The sequence below is a fragment of the Jaculus jaculus genome, chromosome 1, assembly GCF_020740685.1.
Source record: "Jaculus jaculus isolate mJacJac1 chromosome 1, mJacJac1.mat.Y.cur, whole genome shotgun sequence".
In the NCBI taxonomy this organism is placed as follows: Eukaryota; Metazoa; Chordata; class Mammalia; order Rodentia; family Dipodidae; genus Jaculus; species Jaculus jaculus.
In genome coordinates this window covers 306,576,973-306,595,784 of record NC_059102.1, presented here as the reverse complement: position 1 = coordinate 306,595,784, position 18,812 = coordinate 306,576,973, and positions in this window count along the sequence as shown.

The following is an 18,812-nucleotide window of genomic DNA, read 5'->3' as shown; positions in this document are numbered from 1 at the left end:
GAAGGGATAACTTACAGATACAGGGGAAGTTCCATAATGGCAGAAGAAGCGGGCCCTGTTTTCAAAGGTCCAAGCAGAGAGAGAGAAAGAAGCCACAAGCCAAAAGCCTCAGAGCACCCTTCAGGTACTCCAGGTGGAAGTAGGCACTTTGCATATCTTTAGATTGGAATGTCAAATCAAACACCACACCTGAGGGCTGGATCCCAAAATCCACCCAGTAACATCACCTCCAGCCAGGTGGCTGCAGATGCAAACTACAAACTAATAAAACACTGAATATATTGGGGGCCAACTATTCAAACCACAAGTATACATTAACATGAGGAGATAATACAATACAAATTCTTTCATTGTAAGCTGTCTGAGCTCAGATAATTTGTTCTGTTCAATTCTGTATGTTTGGATTAGGACCTTCTTGTACTTGGCATTGACTAAATATTCAGTGTTACAAAAATGTGAACCTGAGCTAGAAAAAGAAATGCTTATAAAACAATCACCAACATCTGCCTGCCCTTGTCACACTTTAAAGATATTAAGGGGATGGAGGATGTAGCTCAGCTGGTAGAGTGCTTATTTAGGATGCACAGCGTAAACTAGGCATTGTGGCCTACTTGCCTATAATACTAGCACTTAGAAGGAGGAGGAGGCAGGAGTATTAGAAATTCAAGATTACCCTTGGTTACACAGTGAGTTCTTGACATTCATTTGGATTATTTTTAGCTTTTGGTAACTATGAAGAAAGCTAATACATTTCCATACAGGAATTTTGTGCACTGGTTTTCTTTACTCCTAGACACACTAAGATCAGGATTGCTCAGAAGTATGGCAAATATATGCATAATGCTAGACAAGTGCCAAACTGTTTTCCAAAGTAGGTGTGCCATTTTGCAGTCTACTCACAGAGTACGAATTCAGAATGATTCATGTGCCTTTCAGCACTTGGTATTGTCAGGTTTTTGTCTGTTTATGGCTGGAGAGATAGCCTAGCAGTTGAGGCACTTGCCTGTGAAGCCTAAGGACCTAGGTTCAATGCCTCAGAAACAACATAAGCCAGATGCTTATGGTGACACATGCATCTGGAGTTTGTTTGCAATGGCTAGAGGCTCTAGCATGCCCCCCCTCCCTCTTTCTAATAAATAAAAATAAAATTTGTTCTGTTTAGTCATTCTACTAGGTGTATAGGGAGGGGTATCCTGCTTGATTTTAATTACACATTGATGATTAGTTACATGATCATATTTTTGTTTGCTTAAATCATTTGCCTGTTGTTTTGGTAAACTGCTCAAATTTATTGATCATTATTTTGTATTTCTGTCAGACTGATCAAACTGAGCAGAGAATATAGTAACAGACAGATAAGGTAGACATAGAGATAAATGATATAAGAAAGTAAGAAAAAGTGCATTGTTAAGATTCTGTGCATTTAAAAATAGTAATAGGGAAACATTGTGAACAACTTTATGCTACTGAGCTCAACAGCTTAAGTGAAAGGAACAAATGCCTTGAAAGGTAGACATCACTTAAACTGAAATAAGAAACAGAAAACTTTACAATTCTAGCTTTCTCAGATAAATTGAATACAAAATTATAATCTTTTCCATAAAGAACACTTGAAATACAAATAGCTTCAATAATTAATTCTACCAAACACCTAATTAAGAATTAGGCCAACTTAGTTACTCTTTCTAAAAATAAGATTAGAAGGTGGCTCTTGTCTGAATAAAACTTGTATTATAGTTTATTTAAGAGCTCTCATCATATCCTGATCAATATGTCTGTCTCTATGCCAGTAGTGATATTATTTGTTTGGGCAAAAGTACCCTGCTTGGGTAGAAAAATATTTACCATAAAACCATAGGCTGTTGTTGATAAATCCCAGTGCAAGAACTGAGATATGCCCCACAGTGAACTGCCAGGCAGTATCATGAGGCTCCAAGACAATGCAGGCCATTGCCAAAGAACAAAGAACCAGATGATAAGTCCCTATTGCTGATGGTACCACTGGCTATGGTTTCAGGACATTGAGAAATCAAGTTAGAACTCAGATGGAAGCCAGTATACTGCTGGTTAGCTGTGATAGTGCTGGAAAGTACTATGTGATGAAAGTTCAACAGTGTGAATAAGCAGTGGATCATGCAAGCTATAAACCAACCAGTCAGGACTGAAGAACCTACTGGTGAAATAGTTAGTGATGCATTAATTATGGGAGCAATCAGCTACTCTCTGATCGGATAATAGGCCCATTCAGTGGGAGGGAATTCATGCCTTATACCAAGCCAAAAGCCTATGGCTTGGAGGGAAGCTTTCACTGTTCTTTGGCTAAATAGAGGTTATGCCCAGGAAGCCTTCTAAATATATAAATATTCTAAATATGTATGGTTATCCCATTTAGTCAATGGCTGCTCTCACTTTTGTTTAGAAAATCTGTTTTTCACAGATTATGGCCAATGCCTAGGAGATCCATCAGAATAAGAGAAAGCTGAGTGCCTGCCTAGTATGAAACAATTCATCTCTATTACATCCTCTAAGGCCCAGGAAGCATTATAGAGAGTGGCTGTTTAAGTGTAAGTGCTTCTCTCATGGGTCACCAGAGAACTTATTCCAGGGAGATGACACCGAGAGACTCAAAATTCATCAAACCAGGGAAACTGACTGTTGCATTCTTGAACACACAGTTACTATGGATACCCCTATCAAGGAGTGCCTTCAGTGGAATGGGACAAAGGAGGATGTGGTGGTTTGATTCAGGCTTCCCCCATAAAATTAGGTGTTCTAATGCTGTGTTCCCAGCTGATGGGGATTTGGGAATTATCACATCCTGGAGGCAGTGTTATTGTTAGGGGCGGCCTTATGGGTGTTATAGCCAGTGTCCTCTTGCCAGTGTTTGGCACACCCTCCTTTTGCTATGGTCCACCTTATGTTGACTAGGGGGTGATGTCCACCCTCTGCTCATGTCATTTTCCCTGCCATCATGGAGCTTCCACCTTGAGCCTGTAAGACAAAATATACCTCCTTTTTTCCACAAGCTGCTCTTGGTTGGGTGACTTCTATCAGCAATGCAAACCTGACTGCAAGAGTAAACTGGTACCGAGGAGTGGGATTGCTGCTAGACACCTGACTGTGTGGCTTTGGCCTTTTGGAGCTGATTTTTAAGAGGAATCTGGAAGGATTTGAAAATTTGGCCTAAGAGATGCCTTGCAGTGCTATAAGTACAGCTTGATGGACTATTCTGGTCTGAGCTGCAAGACCTGAATGCAGTAAGAACTATGGTTTATGAGGGTGAGAAAGAGCTTTGCCTGGACTGGGCTAGCTATTTGTGTGAGAAGCTTGCTGACATGCCCGTGTCCTGAGAAGTTGCACAGGATTGCTTTGTATAGAAATGAACTAGTATGAGCAGAGGGGTATGGCACAGAACAATGAAATCTTTGGGCCTAAACTGCTGCCTGTTCACCTGCAAATTGTTTGAGATAAAAACTATTGATATTGGGCCAGCTGACCTGCACTGGGGCAACAGGAAGAATGTAGACTTTTTTGAAGGGGTCTGAGTGCTCAAGGAGTGTCCTGTTCTTTGAAAGTCTGCTTTATTGCCCCTTGGATTAACAAATTGGCACCCAACCTGGTATTGTGGCGTATAAGAAATGTAGGCAAGAGAGAGTCATTGAGTTTGCAACACAAGTCTTGTGTTTTGGAAATGGCCCTGGGCAATGTGAAGCAGGTTTGCTGGATGCCTACGTGGAGACCCGATATGGAGCCATGAGGATGAACCTTGTATTGCAGTGGAGACCCAGTGGAGATGCCAAGGCCAAGAGATGGCTGCTGAGGGGAGCTGCTGGCCCTAGATGAAGTTTTCCAGGTCTGTGAGTAGCCTAGCTGGAGGAGCAGAATTGGAACCCCAGAGACTTGTTGCTGGTTAGAATTATCGGACTTGGAGTTTTGTCACTGGCTAGAGTGGTTGGACTTGAAGCTACAGAGTCTGATGTTTGCCCTGGTTGTTTTAAATCTTGTATTGGTTGAATATTTCTTTGCTATGCCCAATGCCATCTTTCGCAATGTGAATATTTATTCTGTGCTATTTTGGGATTTGGGGGAGATTTTTTGGTATTATGGTTCAGTTACAAGATCTTGTACTATGAGGATGTATGAATGTCATTGGGATAAATAAAAACTATGGGGTCTTTTAAAGTTGGACATTGTATTTTATGTCATGTATGCATATCAATTTATGGGAGTCAGGGGCAGAGAGTGGTGGTTTGATTCAGGCATCCCCCATAAACTTAGGTGTTCTGAATGCTAGGCTCCCAGCTGATGGAGATTTGGAAATTAATGTCTCCTGGAGGCAGTGTATTGTTAGGGCAGGCTTATGGTTGTTATATCCAGTTTCCCAGTTTGCCAGTGTTTGTCACACTCTCCTGTTGCTATGGTCTACCTTTTGTGGGCCTGGGGTGATGTCCACCCTCTGCTCATGCTGTTGGGTGATTTCTACCAGCAATGCGAACCTGACTGCAACAGAGGACATACAAGGGTCTCACTCTAGATTAGGTTGACCTAGAATTCACTATGTAGTCTCCTCCTACCTCTGCCTCCTGAGTGCTGGGATTAAAGGCTTGCGCCACCACACCTGGCTTTTTATTGGGAATTTTTTATTGTTCTTTTAATATTCAGTCTTCTTACTTGAAACCTATTTTTTTCATGATTTGACTTTGGTAAATTGTTTCTAGGAATTTAATAATTTCTTCTAGGATATCCAGTTAGTTGGCATGTAATTATTCACAGTAGCCTCATGATCATTTTTATGTTTTGTTTTGTTAATTATAATGCTTCCCTTTAAACTTTTACTTTATGTGAGTCATCTTTGTTTATTTAATATAGCTAAAGTTTTGATGTTGATGGTGGTGGTGGTTTTGCCTTTATTTTAAATTTAACTTTCCTTGAGAAAAGGTTTCATTCTATATCCCAGCTTGGCATGGAACTTCCTATATAAGTCAAGTTGGCCTCAAACTCACAGTAATCTTCCTGCCTCAAACTTTTGAGTGTTGAGACTACTGGTGTGAGCCACTGTTCTAAGCTAACTCTAGCTAAAGATTTGTCAGTTTTGTTTATCCTAAAAAACTCCTCCTCTCTCTTAAAAAAAAAAAGACAAACAATTAATGCTTTAAAAAGGGGGGGTGTTGGAGAGATGCCTTAGCAAATAAGGCACTTGCCTGAGAAGCCTTGAAGACCCACGTTCAACTCTCCAGATCCCACATAAGCCACATAAAGGTGAGACAAGCACAAGATCGCACATGCCCACTAGGTGGTGCAGGTGTCTGGAGTTCAATTGCAGTGACTGAGGCCTTGATGCTTCAATTCTCCCTCTCTCCTCTCCTCTCACTCTCTCTAAAAAAATTTTAAAAAGTTTTAAAAAGTTCATTAATTTTTTTCTATTATTTTTCTACTCTCAGTTTTGTTGAATTTTGCTTTAATCTTTATTAATTATTTCTTTTTAGTAACTTTGAATATACATTTTTCTACTTGTGAAATACTTTGTGGAGTATAGTTATATGGTTATTTTAAAAATAAAGGTATATATCAGTGTAAACATTCTTCTTCTTATTGCTTTATATCTCTTGACTTTGAGTGTTATATATTTTTTAATTTATCTCAGAGTATTTTCTAAATTCTCTTTTGATTTCTTGCTTGACCCAACTGTGATTCCACAGTATGCTGCTTAGTTTCCACATACTCATGAATTCTCTAATTTTTTTCTCCCGTATTGAGGTTTAGTTTCATTCCATTGTGGTCAGAAAAGATGAGTGGTATGGTCTTTTATCTTCTTAAACTTGACAACATTTTTGGCATCATCATATGATATACTCTGAGTATGCTCCAAATGCACCAAAAAGGAATATAACATACTCTATTTGCTATTAAGTCCATAGTTTGGTCAATAATATTGTCAGCAAAATAAGATTAGAATGTGGCTCTTGTTTATTCAAATCCTCTTCTCCTAACTGAATTTCTGTGAGGATGTTCTATGCATTATTAAAAGATGTTTATTTAAATTATCTGCTACCATTATGTTTTAAATACTCATTTGTTGCTTCAGTACTCCCAATTATTTGCTTTACATATTTATGTGCACTGAGTTGAGTGTTTGTTTATAAATTTCCATGTATACCTGGTGAATTGACCCTTTTAATAAATGTATAATGTCCTTCTCTTTTGATAGTTTTTGACATTAAGTACTGTTTGTAATATAAGTATAACCACATTAGCCAGCTTTCTCTTGGCTATTTTCTGCATGGAATTTCTTTTTCCAGTCTTTTTGTTTCAATTTATGTGTGTTCTATAAGTCCCAAGTGAGACTCTTGTAGACAACACATAATTGTGGATTTTGTTTCTTTATTCATTCAAATAAGGTCAAACAATCTTTGACAGTAGTACCAATAATACACAATTGGGAAATAATAGCCTAGTAAATGGTGCTAGTAAAACTAGGTATCCAGACAGAGACTCAAGGTGGATTAAAAACATAAATATAGGATCTAAAACAATATAACTCTTAGATGAAAGCCAAGGAAAAGCTTCCCGACATTGGTCTTGGCAATGATTTTTATGAATATGCCACCGAAGTCATGCAAAAAAGGAAAGATTAGATAAACTGTTAGGTCAGACCAGGTCACAAGATGGAGTCACTATGAATGACAAAATGGCAATGAGAAGAGATCTTATGGGAAAATACAAGAACCAAGCTGACTACATTCCTCACAAACCACCCCACCCATTATTTCTCCTTGCCCCTAGGTCACAGTTTTCTGTTGATCTTACTGCAAGAAGCCACCTAACCTCTGATTTGGTGACACAGCCTAACTGCCTGACCATAATCTAGTGATTGCCCCTAAACTAGTTTCCTGTTTACCTTATCTCAGGAGCCACCTAATTTTGGGATTAACTGGAAAATTCCCATACTTAACTTTACAAAGAAGCCACCCATTCCTCTGCCCCCCACCCAGCAGATAGGTCTTATAAAACCCAACATTTACAAACCCAAGGTGCTGTGCTCTTCTCTCACAAGACAGCCTGGCAGCTCGTATCTTTCCCTAATAAAACTTTTACTGTGCTTTAGAGTTGTCTTGCGTGATCTGGTCATTCCTGAACCTTACATATGGTGCCGAAACATGGGATCTTACAGTAAGTATAGTTGCATCAAACTAAAAGTATTTTGTACAATAATGTAAACAACAGAATGAAAAGTCAATCTGTAGAGTAATGGGTAATATTTATAAATCATATATTTGACAAAGGGCTAATATCCAAAGTATATAGAGACATCATATAATTTAATAGCAAAATTAAAACAAAAATCAATACCCCTTTTCAAATTACAGTACAATTACATTCTTTTAGTCACTTCCTAAAACGTTTTCCTTACAGAAAGTGGCAAACAAAGCATGAAGCTATCTGTGTGCCTTCATCTACTTTCACCCAATGATTGCATCCTGTATAAATCAGTAGCAATACAAATACCAGGAAATTTATGTTAGTACAGTGTAAGCATGTCTTTTATTGAGTTTTCATTCATTTAAGAATTTCATGAGTCCCCTTAATTTCTTCTGGATTTTACAAGGTTCAACATCAAAGTTAGCATGATTTCACCATTTGAACATTGTATTACTTTGTGTTTCTGTGATTTCTAATGGGCAAGTGTCATTGAAAGAGCCAGATGTGGCAACCTACACCTATTGTCACTGCACCTGGGAAGCTGAGACAGCAGGAATGCCCCAAGTACGAGACCAGCCTGGTGTACATCATAAGCTTCAGACCAGACTCAGCTACAAAATAAGAGTCAGTTGAATTGTTTCTCACCTATGCACTATCATTTATCTCTTACTTCAGAAATCAACATTTGATTTTCTGAATTTTTAGCACACTATCTGTTATCATCAAATACTTTACACTTATCATAAACTCAAAGTATTCAGCTTCTTGAATCTGTAAGCTTGTCTTTTGCTAAATATGGGAAATGCCTTCTAACACTATTTCTTTTAATTCTTTATGAGTTTCATCCTCTTCTGATTACATGAATTTGAGATCATTTACTATAAATCCTGTGGATCATTCTCTCTCTCTCTCTCTCTCTCTCTCTCTCTCTCTGTGTGTGTGTGTGTGTGTGTATGCATATGCATGTATGTATGTATGTGTGTGTATGTATATTGAAGACAGAGAGAAAGAATCAGCCAGAGAGAGAGAGAGAGAGAAAGAGAAAGAATATAGGTGCATCAGGTCCTCCTGCCACTGCAAGTGAACTCCAGACACATGTATCACCTTGTGTATTTAGCTTTACTTGGATACTGGGGAATCAAACACACATCATCAGGCTTTGCAAGCAAGTTCCTTTAAAATGCTTAACCATCATTCTAGTCCCTTAATCTGTTTTTTTAAAAATATTTATTTTTACTTATTTATTTGAAGAGGGAGGGAGAGAGAGAGAGAGAGAGAGAGAGAGAGAGAGAGAGAGAGAGAGAGAGAGGCACTGACTGGGTGTTCAAGGGCCTCTAGCCACTACAAACAAACTCCAGCCACATATGCCACCTTGTGCATCTGGTTTACATGGGTCCTGGGATGTCAAAACTGTATCCTTTGGCTTTGCAGGGTAGTGCCTTAACCAGTAAGCCATCTCTTCAGCCCTAATCTGTGTGCTTAATGATAACTTTTTATTTTTTATTTTTTTTATTTATTTATTTGAGAGTGACAGACAGAGAGAAAGACAGATAGAGGGAGAGAGGGAGAATGGGCGAGCCAGGGCTTACAGCCTCTGCAAACGAACTCCAGACGCATGCGCCCCCTTGTGCATCTGGCTAACGTGGGACCTGGGGAACCGAGCCTCGAACCGGGGTCCTTAGGCTTCTCAGGCAAGCGCTTAACCACTAAGCCATCTCTCCAGCCCAATGATAACTTTTTTTGTTCCATTTTCAAATTCACTGATTTGGGGGGGGGGGTCTCATTATATGTAGGCTGGCCTTGAACTCACTGTGTAGCCTAAGATAATCTTCTATCTTGATTCTCCTTCCTGAATCTCACAAATTCTGGGATTATGGGAATGTGCTATACCAGTTCAAATTCACTGATTCTTTTGTCTACTTTTTTCATTCTTCTACCATTCAGCCAACCATGAAGATTTTTATTTATTTTTTATGTTGTATTTTCCAGGTCTAAAATTTCTATTTGTTTCTTTATATAGTCTGTTCATTTTGCTGAAATTCTAGTTATTTGTGTCAAGTATGTTCACAATTTCATAGTGAAGTGTTCCGATGGCTGCTTTAAAATGTCTGCCAGCTAATTCCAACATCTGTGTCATTTTAGTGAGAGCCTCTGTTGATAGTTTCAAGTTGAGATTTTTCCTGGTTCTTGTTATAATACATGATTTTTAAATTTAGGTGTTGAATTATGAGTTTCTGGATCTTATTTAAATCAGTTCTAGTAGGCATCTTCTGACACTACACAACTTTGGGAAGGTAAGTTGCCATTTTACTACTAACATATGAGGGTGGCTCTCTGGACTCCCCTCTCTGGACACCCCTGAAGACAGGTGTGCTCCATTCTACTTCCTGTGTGGTATCCGCTGGTCTTGTTACCACAGTCTGATTACCACTAGGTGATTGAAAAGATGTGGGTAGAAATCTAGGATTCTTGCTTGCCTCTTGTTGACGGAAATGGGAGTGAGTTGATAGTTTTTTTTCCATAGATTTTTTTTTTTTTTTTGAGGAATTGGGATGTTATTGCTTAAGTGTTTTTCTGCCTTACTAGCTTCCTCCTTTCATCTGAGAAATAAGACTATTCTAAAGGCATGATATAGATATCATCCATCTGTCTATCATCTATGCCACCACACCTGGCTCGAAAGTGGATTTTAAACAGACTAATTAGTATCACTTTTCCTTTGTTAGCCATACGGCTTAATTCTTTATGTTTTACTTTCTCATTTATTATCATTGTTATTAATGGCATAGTTTGTATGGATACATATGTGTTGGTACCCTCTTTTCCCTCATTCCTGTCCCCACTCCTCTGGGTACTCTCCTCAGTGGGGTTGCAGGTATTCCCTGTTGCATTGTGGGTTATATGTTGTGGGAGCAGCAGTCAGGTATTTTGGGGTGGGGTGGGGAGGGAATGCCTCTGGGCATGATGTCTCAACCTGTGGCTCTTATAGTCTTTCTTTCCCCTCTTCCACAAAATTCTCTGTGCTGTGGTGGATGAGTTTTAAGTCTACTTCAGTGGTGAACTCTTAGGAGCATCTGGATCTCTGCTTTGGTAAGGGTTGAGTATGCTCAGGGTCTGTCTTCTTCATCCTGGAGCTGATTATCCAGTTCAGCATGGAAGCAACACTCTTGTTCATCTCCCCAACTCCTCTGTGCTTTCAGCTCTGGCTTGGATGAAGTGTGAGGTGTAGTTTATCTCCTCAGGTCTCTTAGCAGCTATTTATTTTATTTATTTATTTATTTTTGTGTTCCAGACTAATGAAGTGCCTTCTCTGGTCCTCTGCTGCAGGTTCTGTACTTTGTGGACATCCTTTTGCTTTTACTTCTCTTGTAAAAGTGATAGAGAAGGTATTAAATTTTGGACCCCTAATTATCGTCCCCATCTTAGAACTGGTGCTACATAGAAGATACTCACTGTCTTCAACGAGTGTACAGATTAGTTGTCAGGTAATTAAAGAAAGCTTTTTAAACACATTGATGCCCATTATAATGGCAGCATCAAGAGGAAGAAATCTGTTTGCCTTAGGGGACTGAGCCTCAGAGGATGACTCTCAAAGGATGAGTAAAACAATTTTAACAGAACTCCTGACAGAGATGTTCTAGTGAAAGACATTACTGTATGAAAGACAGAAAAGCTTGCAACACCACAGTGTCTAGGCAACAAGCAGTACTGTGAGATGGAGAGATAGGTTTGCATGAAAGCGCGACGACAAATAAGTTTGGGAAAGCCAACAAGGACATGACCCTGAAGAATGTGGTCTGGGGTGTTGACTATTTGCATATTTCCTGCAGCCATAAGGAACTGTGTACAAGATTTATTATAGAAGAGTTATGTGTTGCTATTTATTACTTGAAGCAGAATTATTCTATATTTTATATATACATAACAGAAAATAGAGGCATGACAATTATATTTTAAAATAGTCCACACATGCAATCTTTAGTCTTAAATTCTGATTTGTTTCAATAAGCTATAGGAAATTCTTACCTTGCGACTGCCTTTGGGACATCATCAAACGGCCACTGTGGTCCAAAAAGCCCACATCCACTGGACGTTAATGCAGCCATCTTCTCACTTTTCAAACTGAACTCACGATGCACATCTTAGCACAAAGGAGAGTTTTTATTTTAAAGGAGCCTTTATAATACATATTCTTCTTGAGTTCACAACCTCCATTGACAACCAATATGATGTAAGAGAACCATTATGACATCATAGTATTGATCCAAGAGTCAGGCCAGGGAGGGACATGGGCCATTTGGATAACAAATCATAAATCCCTATGCTTTTCTTCTTTACAAATTCTATTATAAATTGAATCACACTGAGAAAAAAGTTGTGTTCTATGCCAACCTGATGATCCTTAAAACATGCAGTCAAATGAACATATTATCTAATAAGCTTTATATATTAGGTGTTTATATATACAGACATACACAGTTTTTCAGGTAGAAATTTCTTGAAATAAAGTATAATCATTGTTCATTCATGAGTGTTTTTGTTGAGAAGTGCATATAACGTGGTGAGGGAGGGGACTATCATATCTATATTTTTGATTAATTTAACCAGCAATTATGGACAGATATTTCTTTAAAATTGGTTATACAATGATGGAATAGACATAAGTTTCTGACTTGAAGGGTTATATGTAAATCCCTCAGAGATACATAAAAATAAAAAAATGGCATTCAGATCAATGCAGACTATGCCAAGCTATAATGTGGGTCCATAGAAACTGAGGAAGAGGTGAGTGGAGAGTCATTATTATATTTTTTTTTCCAGGGTAGGGTCTCACTCTAGCTCTGGCTGACCTAGAATTCACTATGGAGTCTCAGGGTGGCCTTGAACTCACAGTGATCCTCCTACCTCTGCCTCCCGAGTGCTGGGATTAAAGGTGTGTACCACCACGCCCAGCTGAGAGTCATTATTTTTGTACATAGTACCTGTACAGGATAGGGCACTCTCATAAGAACTGATGCTAAAAGAACATGACAGAAACCTTAGCGTTAAAGAGTTAGAAGTCTATCACTTGGCAATTATAGAACAAATGTTTCATATTTTGGTTATCTCAGCCATATTTCCCACACATCTGTAGCTCAAGCTTGTGTTTTCTCTACCTTTATCTTTTTATTTAAAAGTTTACCTATGAATTTTATTCTTATAACAAGAAAGCATACCATCTCTTTAGTAATCTGCCACACAAAGCCCTTGAGTTAGAGACATTAATTGAATGCCATTTTTCTCTCATAACAGATATATTAGCATGTGTCCTAGGTACTTTGGGGCTAACAGAATAGAAATAGTAGTGAAATAGCATCTGACAAGATGGGCTAAGTTCAAGCTATGGCCATATTTGCAGCCAGGTGTTTCCTATGACGCCTTAGCTCAATTAATAAAAGAAATAAAACTGAAAAGCACATGACAATGGTCACACACCTCTGTTGGAATGGCTTGAAAGTCACTTGGCCACCAAGAAATACTCCTTAATTACATTATAAGAAAAGTTATTGCTGTCACATGGATGTTTATGACATAACCTTCAGGTCATTAGAAATAGAACCCAAATGGCCAGTTCATTCCAAATTAGTTCTTAGCAACTGCCAGTTGGCAACTGTAACTTTGGTTAGGTGAAAAATAAATCCATGATTCCAGGGTTGAAATACATTATTTTCCATTAAGTAACATAAGCCCAGCTTAAGTATGGAGCCAAAATTAAATCTTGCCATTTTTAACTTGAATTTTAAACATTTAACTTTTCCCTTTCTTCTCTCTTTCCCTACTTCTTTCTTCTGTCTCATTCCCTGTTCCTTCCCTACCCCCTCTCTCCCTTTTCACTAACTCCCTTTCTGTATGTAGACAGCACATATACAAACAGCTACACACTAGGAAACTTGTTTCAAATTTTGTAGCATTTGCCTATCTTTACTACATATTCTTTTCTCTTAAATTCATTTTATTTCTTCATACATATACTTTTATTCTTTTATCCTATTTTAGCACACAAAATTTTATCATTCGCTCTTGTGTACTAGGATAATCTTAATTTCATTTTTATTTTTCATTAATACTTGGAGTTTTATGGATAGAATGTTATGATTCAGTACATGTGTCTAATGCATAATGTTCAAATCCTAAGATATTCTCATTTTGTGTAGTGGGAAACTTCAAATGATTTTTTAATAATTATTTTGAGAAGTATAATTGGTTGTTTTAAACTCTAGTTATCCTACTGTGCTATAGAGCATTACAATGACTTTTCCTTCAACTCTATTTGATACATACTATCCATCCTCTTCATTATGCTTTTTTCACCCTACACTTGCTAGCCTCTTGTGAACCCTACTCTCTACTCTATGTTTATGTTTCTTACGTTTCAGGAGTGAGTAATAATATGCGGTATTTCTTTTTCTGTACCTTTGTTGTTTCACTTAATACAGTTTGATCCACATTGTTGCAAATGACAGGATTTCATCCTTTGTGAGGGTGAATAATATTCCAATGTGTATATTATATGCCATTTTATTTCTACCTATGGACAGTCATCTTAGTTGGTGTGGTGGTTTGCTTCAGGTGTCCCCCATAAACTTAGGTGTTGTGAATGCTAGCTCCCAGCTGATGGATATTTGGGAATTAATGCCTCCTGGAGGGAGTGTATTGTTGGGGGTGGGCTTATGGGCTTTATAGCCAGTTTCCCCATGCCAGTGTTTGGCACACCCTCCTGTTGCTGTGGTCTACCCTATGTTGGCCAGGGGGTGATGTCCACCCTCTGCTCATGCCATCGTTTTCCCCTGCCATCATGGAGCTTCCCCTCAAGCCTGTAAGCCAAAATAAATCTCTTTTTTCCCAGCAGCTGCTCTTGCTTGGGTGATTTCTAACAGCAATGCGAACCGGACTGCAACAGTTGGTTTTACAGTTTGGCTGTAATAAATAGTACTGCATTAAACACACATTTTATCTGGTTGCCTGTGTTTTAGAGTTTTACCAACAAAATCCTTTTACCTATCCCAATATCTTGTACATTTTCCCATACATTTTATTCTTAACAGAAGGAAAAAAGGGAAAAAATAAAAGGGTGGAGGGGGTACATCTATCTCCCTAAATGCCTGTAACAGCAAGTAAACTCAAAAAGAGTAAGGGACAATAAGCCATCCCAAGACACCCCAAACTACTCCTTCACAATGGGAACAGAAAGTGAGATAGCTGAAATGTCAAAGAAAGCATTTAGAGCTCTATTTCTTTTTTTGTGAGTGTGTGTGTGTGTGTGGGGGGGGACGTTTGAGGTAAGGTTTCACTCCAGCCCAGGCTGACCTAAAATTCACTATGTAGTCTCAGGTTGGTTCATACTTACCATGATCCTCCTACCTTGGCTTCCTGAGTGTTGGGATTAAAGGCATGCACTGCCATGCCTGGCTAGGGTACTACTTCTGACAATAAATGACCTTATCAACACCTCAGATAGGCAGGTGCATGAGTTAAAAATATATTCAAGATCCTGATAAAGCAGTCTACAAACTCAATAATATAGCAAGTAAACTGGAATAAAGTCATAACTATGAAAAAATATTAACAAATTAAAGGAAATTGAAGTGGTTAAAAATGATCAAACAGAAATTATAGCAATAAAATTAATGGTTAGTCAAATAAAAAGAAATCTTGGGGATGGAGGACAAAGTCAAGACCATACACACAGACTCATATTAAAAAACACAGGCAGTATTTCCAAGGACTCAGATATATTTAGTAGACCAAGCCTCAGAATACATGGGTAGATGAAGGAGCTGTTATAAATACAAAAGGAATTGAATAATGAAATTATAAGATAAATTTTCTATTTCATCCTTTATGGAAGTCACTTTCAGTCACCCTTTCAAGTGTTATGCTACCCTTGACAAGGTCACTTCTTGGGGATTTTGCTTCCTAGGACCATCAAATGTCTTGCCATCTCACTCCATACTTCCCACATTAATGCCAATGATGACACAAATGAATTGTAGTTGTTAGCAATCTCTCTCTATCTGCTTCTGTTTTGAAGTTTATGTTGCACCTTGTTACCCACTTGTGTTGGATTTTAGTTTGCTATGTGGGTACTCTTTATCACTGTAGTGACTTGGGAGTAAAGAAACTAATGAACAATGAAGAAGTATGTCATTGCTATCACCTTCCCTGAATCCTATACCAGTTCAGTGTTCCAGTGAAATAACTTTAGGTGCAGGTTTAGGGTCATTTTTTTCCCCAATATATCACAGCTATCAGCCAAAGACAAATGTGTGTGAGAGCATGTGATTCGTGCTTAATGGACACTTAAAATGCATTCTGCCCCCCATCTTCTACTCATCTTTCTTTAACCTTGCTTTCAATTCTTCCTTCTTTTCTTCAGAACACATATATAAAGCAGTTATTTCTAATTTCAAAGCCTCTACAAACTCAAGAATGTTGTGCTCTGTCCCATAATGTGAAATCACAGGAGCTTTTCATCTAACAAAACTAAAGTAAAATTAGTTTCACTAAAACTTATACTGGTCTTGCTTGTATGATCATTTTCTTTTGTTTTAAAACTCATGTGATTTTTCAGATGAAAAGTGCAAATGTCAGATTCTTTGACACATGCCTCATCAAAATATAGCTTGCTAGAAATAACTTGATGCCCTTAGTTAAATGAATCTACTTATAGGCATTTAATATAATCTTTTAAATATTTTCTTTTTCATCTTCCAAACACAGTTGAGAAACTGTATTAGATCAAAAGTAAATGAAATTTGAACCTGAAAATGTCAGTTTCATTTCTAAATTTAAGGTACACAGAATTGAAAGATATTTTAAACTTGGCTAAAGTCAGACATCCTGCTTTTGGAACATCTTTTAAGACTCTGAGGTAGCTATTAGTCTCTGAGACACAAATTCATAAAATTCTAAGCTCCATTAGTTAGGGCATTTGGCGCTTGGTAATACTTGACTGAACCTGATTAGTTAATAATAATAAAAAAGATTTCTCCATCAAACCTCCCAAAGAATTTATATGTCCTGTAATGTAAAAACTAGAGTGAGTGCACATTTCCACAATATTCTACAGAAGACCAATTAGTAATTAGATCTTGGAGGGAAGACTGTTGCTTAAGGGATGAAGTCACCACACAAGACTTAAGGGATTCTATTTCAAGCCGTTCCCTTCATAAAATCCTGTTCCAGGATTTTGCTCTGAAATGGATTTCCCAGGTTGGTGATAGGCCACACAGAAAATGCCATTTCCTTATTTTTTTTTTCCCTCTTGGACTTCCTGCTCTTACTGTATAGACTTCGTTTATACTATTTGAGTTTACTTATTGCGGTTTGCATAAAATTATCCTCCACTCATCTACACATAGCAGATAATGGTTATTTGCCTATAAATCTAACAGGTACTGAGTTTTATTTACCCTCCTACATGGTGGGCACTTACTGAACAAATGGGCAGTTGTTCATGAAACATTTTCCATTTTTACAGCATTTGGAACTATTTTGCCTTGTTGCTTTGTGTGTTTTTTAGCAGCTTGAGGCTCCTTATTTCATGATGTTTACTCTAGAGCTGGTGTGAACAGAGGCTCTTGGAAATAGTCAAGTGTTAACATCCTGGAGTGTGTCTCACTAAATGTAAAAGATGGTTTCTCTGGGCTGCTGAGAGCTGCAACAGAAGCAAGCCTTTTACACCACACATAGTCATGAATGGTTGGTCACACACCTAAGCCAATCCTCTCATGCTCCCTGATATTACATGTGCACAACCAGGCTAGAAAACCTAACCCCATGTTGACTGGATCATTGTTTTGCATTAATATTTAGAATATATGGCATGACACATATGTTTCTCATTAATGTTCACGATTGACTATTTTAAATAATGTTTTAAAAATTAAATAAACTTAAATAAAAATTGTCACTTTGTGTTAAAGAAGCACAATTAGTTTCCTTTAGAGGATTAGACAAAAAAGAAAGAATGCGTTGAAATACATCTGCCTCTTTACAAGTCCTGCCATAAATGAGAGCAGCATTAAAAAACACAGTCATACATTTGAGGTTCAAGGGATTTTAAATAGCTTTTGAACAAATCAAGCACAAAGTAGCATTACTTATATTAAGAAACTCATTTAAAACAGAACTCATTAATGAAATGTGATTTGAAACCATGTCTGTTTTAAATATATGCTCAGAATTGAGTTACTGTGCCAGAAATTGAAAGTTTAGAAAATTGATACCCAAACATAATAACTGTAGCTTTTGAGGTACATTTATTGTGTCAACCCAGGAGGGAAGCATGATCTTGTAAATTACCATACACAGTACAATATAATTAGGTCTAAAAAATACTTCATAAATTGTTGAAACTGTAGTTTGTTTGGACTATATTTTACCCAAAAACTTAATAGCTATAATAAAAAAAAACCTAGTAGGGGTGTAACTTTCTAAAAAGTATTTTATTTTAATTTATTTATTTGAAAGAGAGGGAGAGTGAGCGCTAGCACTAGGGCCTCAAGCCGCTGCAAAGGAATTCCAGATACCTGCTCCACCTTGTGCTTATGTGGGTCCTGGGAAGTTGAACCTCGGTCCTTTGGCTTTGTAGGCATGTGCCTTAACCGCTAAGCCATCTGTCCAGCTCAGGGTGTGACTTTTTGAAGACAAAAGGAAGAAAATAACAACATGTAAGATAGCTAGTATGCAATATATATATTCACTAGGCATGTCCTTCTATAGTCTCTTTTCTTTCGGTGCTCACTCCATTGTTCTCATGGTTTCCCATAGTTCTGTCTCATGGCTGAGAGGATGCATGGTAGACACTATGAAGGGCATGCCACCAAACAAATTGTGTGATTTTAGATACCAATCCATTTGGTTAGGGAGAAGTTACAGTTAAAGTTCTATCTTAACTATGCTATGACCTGTGGTTGCTATTGCTGTTTGCTTCTATGATTGAACAATTGAGCACTGCTCATCTATTCGCTTTGAGTCTTTAAAATTTCCCATAAATGCATATCAATTTGGAGACATATGGTATAATATCATCCAAAGTTCCTTTTAAATTACTCTTTCTGAAAAATTTCCACTGTATCTGGCCAGAACTTGATATTTTGGTTTCTTGGTCCATCCAATGTTTAGTATTTAGGCCACAGATAAATTGTCACACAGATTTCTTACCCAGCTTTGCAAAATAAACTACCAAAGTAGTACTTATATTTTTATATTCCTTAATTTGTTATCTGAAAAATTATCCATTTTGATACCTTATCATTTCAGTTCCTTGTTTTTTATGTTATTTGTTCTCTTTTTAATTCATATGTGACTAGCTTTTTTTTTTTAAAAAAAGCAATATTCATTTAAATTATAAACATCTGGGTTTGAAAGATTTCTCAGTGGTTATGGCTTTTGCCTGTAAAACAACCAGGATTCAATTTTCCAGTACTCATATAAAGGCAGGTGCACAAAGTGGCACATACATCTGGAGTTTGTTTGCAGAGAACTTTCATTCTCTTTCTCTCTCTCTCTTCTCTTTGTCTCTCCCTTCTTGCAAGTAAATAAATAATTTAAATTATAGACAATAATAT